The sequence below is a fragment of the Nannospalax galili genome, unplaced genomic scaffold (genome assembly GCF_000622305.1).
Source record: "Nannospalax galili isolate Female #2095 unplaced genomic scaffold, S.galili_v1.0 scaffold100, whole genome shotgun sequence".
Lineage (NCBI taxonomy): Eukaryota > Metazoa > Chordata > Mammalia > Rodentia > Spalacidae > Nannospalax > Nannospalax galili.
Genome location: NW_008352891.1, coordinates 8214812 through 8222036, shown reverse-complemented (window position 1 = coordinate 8222036; position 7225 = coordinate 8214812). Strand labels below are relative to the sequence as shown.

General features: G+C 39.9%; 1 long non-coding RNA gene across 2 annotated transcripts in view; it reads left to right on the top strand.

The window, feature by feature from the left end:
- Nucleotides 1-6758, top strand: part of LOC115067163 — a 73620-nt gene extending 66862 nt beyond the window's left edge. For both annotated transcript variants that reach the window (XR_003846601.1, XR_003846600.1), the window contains 2 exons: nt 4323-4526; nt 4648-6758. This is a non-coding gene — a long non-coding RNA (uncharacterized LOC115067163). The remainder of the gene's footprint in view (nt 1-4322; nt 4527-4647) is intronic.
- The last annotated feature ends 467 nt before the right edge of the window (nt 6759-7225 follow it).

The window sequence follows — 7225 nt, the reverse complement described above, 5'->3', positions numbered from 1 at the left end:
TATACTGAGTTCAATATTGTATAACTGTATTAATTCAACTGTGAACCTAGAAACTTGCACCCACTTGTGAAAGAGATGTACTCTTGCTCTAGAGTATGTTAGTGAACATGTTAAAACTGTAGTGAAGTGCTTCTTCTAATCATGTAGTTATTAAAAATTAAAAAAAGATAATGATTAAAAAATAATAATTCTTCAAAGCATAAAAATTTGCTCCTTAATAATTCATAGATGTGAAAAACATTACCATTGAAATCTACCTGACGACTTTATATCCATGCTGAGATGCCAAGGAGCTCAGAAAGTAACCGACTGTGACTAGTAATAATCAGATATATAGAGATTAGAAACTCATGTGCAAACATCTTAATGTCAATTGCATTAAAAATGAATTTTTCTATATGAAACTGTATTTTAATAATGAAATAGAGATTTTTTTAGAAGGTTAAAAACCACATTTAATTTTATGTCTTATAGGGTTTATACTGAGTACAATATTGTATAACTGTAATAATTCCACTGTAAACCTAAAAATTTATATTGAATATGTCAGTTCAGTTGTAATGAAATGCTTCTAAGTATGTGGTTATTAAATAAATAATTTTTAAAAGTCTGATGAATAAAATTAAAACAGAGATTTAAGATATGTTTATAACGATGGAACCTCAGTAGTTAAAATATATGTGCGCACTTATCTTCAGGAGCTATGGAAATATTTCAGTGGTTTGAACTTAGTTTTAAATAAAGCAAGTGAAATTCTTAACATTTTTCATGTAGAGTTTACCATTCTCTTGAAATGACTCATATTGATCATATAATAAGCAGTAATGAAAGAAATCATAACAAAGAAAAAAACCCTGAGTAAATTAAATGTGATTTAATAAAAAGAATACCAGGACCATGGCTTACCAAACACAACATGGGTCAGCATAGTGGGAGACCTGGAAAGGAGCTCTGTTCTGCCTTCCGAGTGCTCACGTTTAGAACCGAAGTATGCACCTGATGAGGCAGCACTGAGTTTCCCAAGAGCCCCTGTTTTCTTGCAGAAGATATCCTGAGGCTGCCTCTGAGCCCTTGTTCCCTTCCTCCCATGTTGAACAGTTAAGGAATAATCCTCAGCAAGGATTTGTCAGCTGACACCTACATGCTAACAGCAGCAGGCAGTGTTAGGTGTGTCAGCCTCCCTGTTGTCAACTGAGGTCCTTCCAGGCACCTTAGAGCCTTAGCACATTTGACCCTTCTGTCCATGGAGAAGCTCCTTTTAAAGAGTTCATTGAATACTCCTATTAATTCCTTTTAGGTCCCAAATCAAATAGCAGTGGTGAGAATCTCCTCTCTAAAATATTTGACCTCACCCAGTCACACTGTTCTCCGTGTGTGTAAAGACTTCTGTTGTTTACTGTCATAGGTCAGATAGTTACAATGGTGTTAGGCGTATTTTGGTGAATTACAGAGAATGACTTTGAGTCAGCAAAGGTGAAGTGAGGCCTACAGTTTAAGACCAAGTCTGCTCTTAAGTTTTACTTATAATAATAAGGAGGGTTTAGAGAGAAGAAAACCAGGAAGCATCCAGCCCTTTCCCTGATGGCCATGAAATCTCTTTGGACTTCATTCTGGACAGCCTGGCATGCTGTGTGTGCTGAGAGAGTAGGCCTAGTATGATTCCCACTTGGGATGGCTGCGTCTGACTGAAGGCCGGTTTTGCTCCTGGTTGCTCCCAGCGGAGCACAGATTGTGTAGTACGTTGAGGCCAGAAGGACCTGTTGTTGCTTAAGTGGATGCTACCTGCTTTCTCTGATCAACACTGAGGATGTTTAGCATCAGGTCTTGATGGTAAATATAAGCATGTAGGAGAGTTTGAGTATTCAACAAAAGCTATTAATTCAATTATCAAAAAATATAAATTAATGGTTTTTGTTTAAACCAGAACTCTGTTTTCATCCACTGAAGAAAGCAGGCTTATACAGGATAATGGATTTCAGCTGTGCAGCAATCCTCAATTTGAAGAAGTCCTTTCAAAGCTTGGGTTCCATCTCACCAAATGTACCATATCAGGATATAATCCTTCCAACCCATGTGGCTGTTTTCCATGATGAGTTTCAGACTCTCACTTTCCAAGTAATCTGTATGTAACTGCCCCCAAAGGAAGAATAGTCAATCCTTGTTGTAGGTTTATGAGGTGACTTTCACTGATATGGCTGCTTGGAAAATTCACTGCATTTGTATCTACAGTTATTTGATCTGGAAGAATAATAGTGTGAGACATGTGCAAGTGGGGACATTTCTCCTGTAGGTAGTAAAGTACTTGCTAACTAGAATCCTACCTAACAGTATTGGCTTTTCTCTTTCATGGCTTAATGACTGAGTGAAGGTCTAGAAGTGAATTTTGTTGTTTTCACTCTTTCTATAACACCATTCAGTTTCTCACACGGCCAGAACATGCTCTGCCTTTAGATCTTTAAAAGGACTTCAAGTTCACTGGCATAGGTCATAAGCCATACTATGACACTGAATGGGCTCCTGTAGTGCAGACTGGTACCCAGGGTCCTGCAGTGCAACCCAGTTCCAGGACCTCGAGGATGGAAGGGAAGGTGTGAGTAGCTGTGAGCTGGTCAGGAGGAAATCTGAGTGATGATTCTGAGACAATTTTCCAGTGCAGTGGAAGTTGGTGGAAGGCAGGACCCTGGGGCTAATGTACATCAAGCACAGAATAGAAAAGGACAAACAAGGAAATGCCTGGATCCCCATGGCTGGTTCCATGCCTGAGATAAGTAGGTCTCTATTTAGAAGCAAACTTTGAAAATGAAAGAGATCTAGCTTGAAAAAGCAGAGCACCTTTCCTACCTACTTAATTCTGTGGCCTATGGCATGTTATGTAATTAATCTCAATTTCTGCCTGTATTAGCAGGGCTATGAAAAAGATCATATGAACCAAAGCACATGAATGGTTTTTGTAGACTGTAAGTGCCTGGATCTAGTATATAATCAGTACATCGAAAAGGGGTCAAGTTCATTAACTTAGTGTTACTAAGTCATATATGTGAGGCCCACATAGATACAGTTAGGGATGTTTTATATGCCCTCATCTGATTTTTCAGAGGTATCTATTCCCAACTCTATCTTACATACCCATCCATGGTAGCTTGTCATTGGCCACGATGAGATTATTTATACCATGTGCTATAAATCAGAGCTTCTTTCTATCTCCCTGGAGAAACTGAAGCTAAAATTGTTACAACTAGATAAAATTTTCTGTTTACCTTTAATGTTAATTTTTCTTTCTTTTAATACCGACTTTTTTATATGTTTGTCACTAACCCTTTCAGATATCTGTATGCATTAGCAAAATAATCAGCATTCACAAGACAGCTTAACAAAACTAAAGCCCTAAATCTGAAGCACGCCTCTGTCTTTCTCAGATGAATTTAAATTCCAAGGTCTTTATGTTCTTCAATTCCATATGGTGCCATGAGGTCTCAGCAAATCTCATCGGATGGCTCTGATTTAGTAACAGGGACACACACATAGACAGACATATCCTCCAGTCATCCGCCATCTGCTGGACCTTGGGAAAGAGTCCATAGTCCCTGTCAATGGGAAGGTGTTTCCAAGGTCTGATCTCTCATCAGACTGAGCTAGTTGAAGTCAAAAGTTTCTTCATGGCTGTTGAAAGGTTAGTAACACATTTATATTCTAAAAAATGGTGAGCCGGGCGTGGTGGCGCACTCCTGTAGTCCCAGCATTTGGGAAGCAGAGGCAGGTGGATCTCTGTGAGTTCAAGGCCAGCCTGGTCTACACAGTGAGTTCCAGGACAGCTGGGGCTACAGGGAAACCCTGCTTCAAAAAAAAAAAAAAAAAAAAAAAAAAGGCATCAATCTAGAAGCTGATGACTGAGTATTCTGTGCTGGCCCCTCTCAAACATGTGTCTTCTTGTAGAAGAGCTTAACGTACACCATGATAGTATGGGCGGTGGAGTGGGAACCCAGCAAGGGCATGAGGGGTGTGCCTCACTTCACGCCCTCCTTCAGGAACTTACCCTCGGTTCTAGAGCTGGAATCCAAACACTTGACTCTCTTCTCCGATGTCTTATCACTAGTATGTGTAGAGTTCTGTAACGCCCATGGTGAGAGGTGGGCTTCCCATGACCAGAAAGACTTGCACAGGAAACGGACAGCATAGGAAAAGTAAACCGGCAGTAAGAAGACTGCACAGAAAAGTGGAATGATTTTCTGACCTTCTCACTTTCTGCCAGGGCATCCCAGGGTTTTTGCCTTCTCAATTTTGAACAGCACAGCATTCAAATGATCATTTTGTTTTTCCCTCAGCCCCCCTGCTCCCCAATCTAAACAACAAAAGAAGGAATTTAACCTCATATCCTCGCTCTGAAATTAGTTCTATTGTCAAAAGATGACAGCTGTATCCTGATTTCAAGAACTTCACGTTGGAATGAAACAGCATTTCTGAAACCATTGTGTTACTTCAAACAGATCTGTAATGGCCCCTCAGCAAACCATTTTCAGAAGATGTGGGTAAGTAAGATAAAAAGATGCCATTTCTACAGAGTTGATTTTATGGGCTAGGTCAGAGTGCTCTTTCCATGTTGTTCATTCCCAGTCGAATTTCCTAATAGTCTATCTCCTCCGCTAACAGATGCCCGGCCTCATGTCGGAACCAGATCGCGCCACTGCTGAGATGCTATCCAGCGCCTTTCTTATTGAGCCGTTTCCCTAGCAGATGGTGCAATGCTGCAGGCACACTCCTTCCTGTTAATTACCAGCCTTTGCTGCAGATGGAAATGTCAGTCAGCCTCACAGGTCCTGGTTCCTGCCATTGCCTCAGTCCATAGCCCTCTACCTAGGAAAGATGCTGCCAACACACACCATGTGTTTTCTGACTGCTGACTAGGCAGGCAACAAAAAACAACTTACTTCATGAATATTCATGGAGGAATGTTTAAAGTTCTGTTCATCTGTGATGCTTATAGATCTGCTTAAAGGGGATTGCACCTTCCTAAGAACACTCTGCCCCTTGTTTTCCTACACCGAGGATATTCAAGTTACCAAAGTGAGTTGCCATGGCAACGTAGAGAGGACCAGGGATCCATCCATTTGGAGCCTCGTGTAGGCACATCCATTTCTGACTAATGTTCTTCTTGTACCTTTAAGTGTCACTTAATTATTCTTGTCCTTCCCTAACGCACCAATAGTTATCAAGCTAAACTGATTATCTAATAACTGTTGGTTTTCATTAAATGCTGATTATCTCATTAGCACACACATAACCAGTATGAATTCCTTCATCTTGCTTGGTGTTTAAAACTACTAAATCGAGATAAATGAATATCATCAGAGTCATTCTTTATTCATTAAGTAAATTTATTTTGCTCTCAATGGAAAACTCTTTAGCCATCAAAAATGGGCATTTTTTTTTTCTGGTTTAGAAGAAGACTATGAGGACTCTGGGCTAGGGAAGGAGACAGCAGATCTCCAGCAAGCATTTGACTGAGGGTAATTCAGAAAACTTTTCCTTAATTGTCTTCTAAGGATGCTGTGTTTGAAGGTAAGGCGACAAGTGGATTTGGAGAACATTTGCCACAGCTCAGGGCTACACTTAGCAGAGCCTTGATTCTCCATGATTTCATCCAGAGATAGTGAGTGTGGAGGCAGCATTTCCCCAAACATAGGCACAAGAGCTCACAATGGAGGCCAATTTCTTTCTGAAGACAGAGTAACTTGCATCTGGAATGGCTGGATGGTCCTGTGATAGGCAGAGTTTAACCAGCATCCCAAGGTAGCAGGATGGGGCTTGAGATAGGGAGAGTTGAAAAGTAACTTTATAGAGTGCTAAAGGATTTATTTATTTCAGAAAGTGAAGTAGTTATTTTTTAGGTGTTTTTTTTGGGGGGGGGGGACACCTAATTCAGAAAGTGAATTAATTATTTTTTAGGCGTTCTGGGATTTTTAGTGAGAAGAGTGTTCCCAGAGTCAGCCAAGGAGATGTGAGAAATTACAGGCTAGAGACCATAGTAGGTGAAGTTGAAAGATCCTGTGTGGGGCTCTGAGGGACAGCTATGAAGCACATGTCTCCTTTCCTCCTTTCATTTTAAGAAGCAGCTGCTGTTCATGTGCTTTTACAGGAAAAAGAAAGCATGTTTAGATATTTTACAGACAGAGCAGAGCGGGTCATTTTGAATGCCCCCTCCTTCTGAAAAAATGAAACAAAACAAAATGACTACACGGTACCAGGAAGGGAAGATGGGGAAATAATGCCAGGAGCTAGCAAAAGCTCTTCACCTTTGAGTTCAGAATTCAGGGCAGCTGCATCTCGTGAACAATGCTTGCACCGGTGTACAGGTAAATGTTTAACAAGCTTACCAAAAGGCAGAACACTGCTGGCGATTATACACACACGCAGACACATGCATTACGAATTTCACCCATATAAAGAATGTGTGCTACATAATTCAAAAATAAGAAAATATGCCATATGATTTATTATAGATTCCGTACACACAGTTGATTCTTATGGAGTGTTTTCGTGGGTTTTAGCTTACCTTTTCTGACTGTAACCAGCTTCTGCTTGCAGTTCAGCTGTGATTTGGAAATAGAATTGCATTCCTTTCTGTGAACTCTTTTATCATGAAGCTTATCAACAATGCATCTGACCTGTGATCTATCATTAAGTCATTTTCTTACTGTCATAGAAATTGCATCCATTACATTAAAAATCTCTCTGTTTCATGTATATCTCCATCAGAATTCCACCGCGTGTCAGAATTCCATTCATTGTTCGGTGATATCAGCTACTTCTTTGCTTAATGGAATAAATGTATTCGAATACAGGAATACTACCTTTTCAGTACTTACTATTTAGAATCTGTAGGCTTCACACACAACATGTGTTTAGTTTTAATCTGTATTACTAATACTTTCTCCAGCCCTTCTTGTGTCCAATAAAGAAATTAGATGAGCTATGTTTTAGGGTAGCTGCCAATTTCCATGGGATAAATATTCCAACCATGGGATTGGATGTCCCTGAATGCAGAGTGGGAAGGAGATCTACAAGAACACATTTGACTTTTTAATAATGACCATGTTTAGCACCAACTTCCAAGTTCCCACAAATTTGACAATAAGCTCTTTTAGACTGGTTGGAAGCAAGTTAAACCGTTTATACCTGATCTCATATTCCCACCTCTCATCAACACAGATATATCACATCCTAGCTA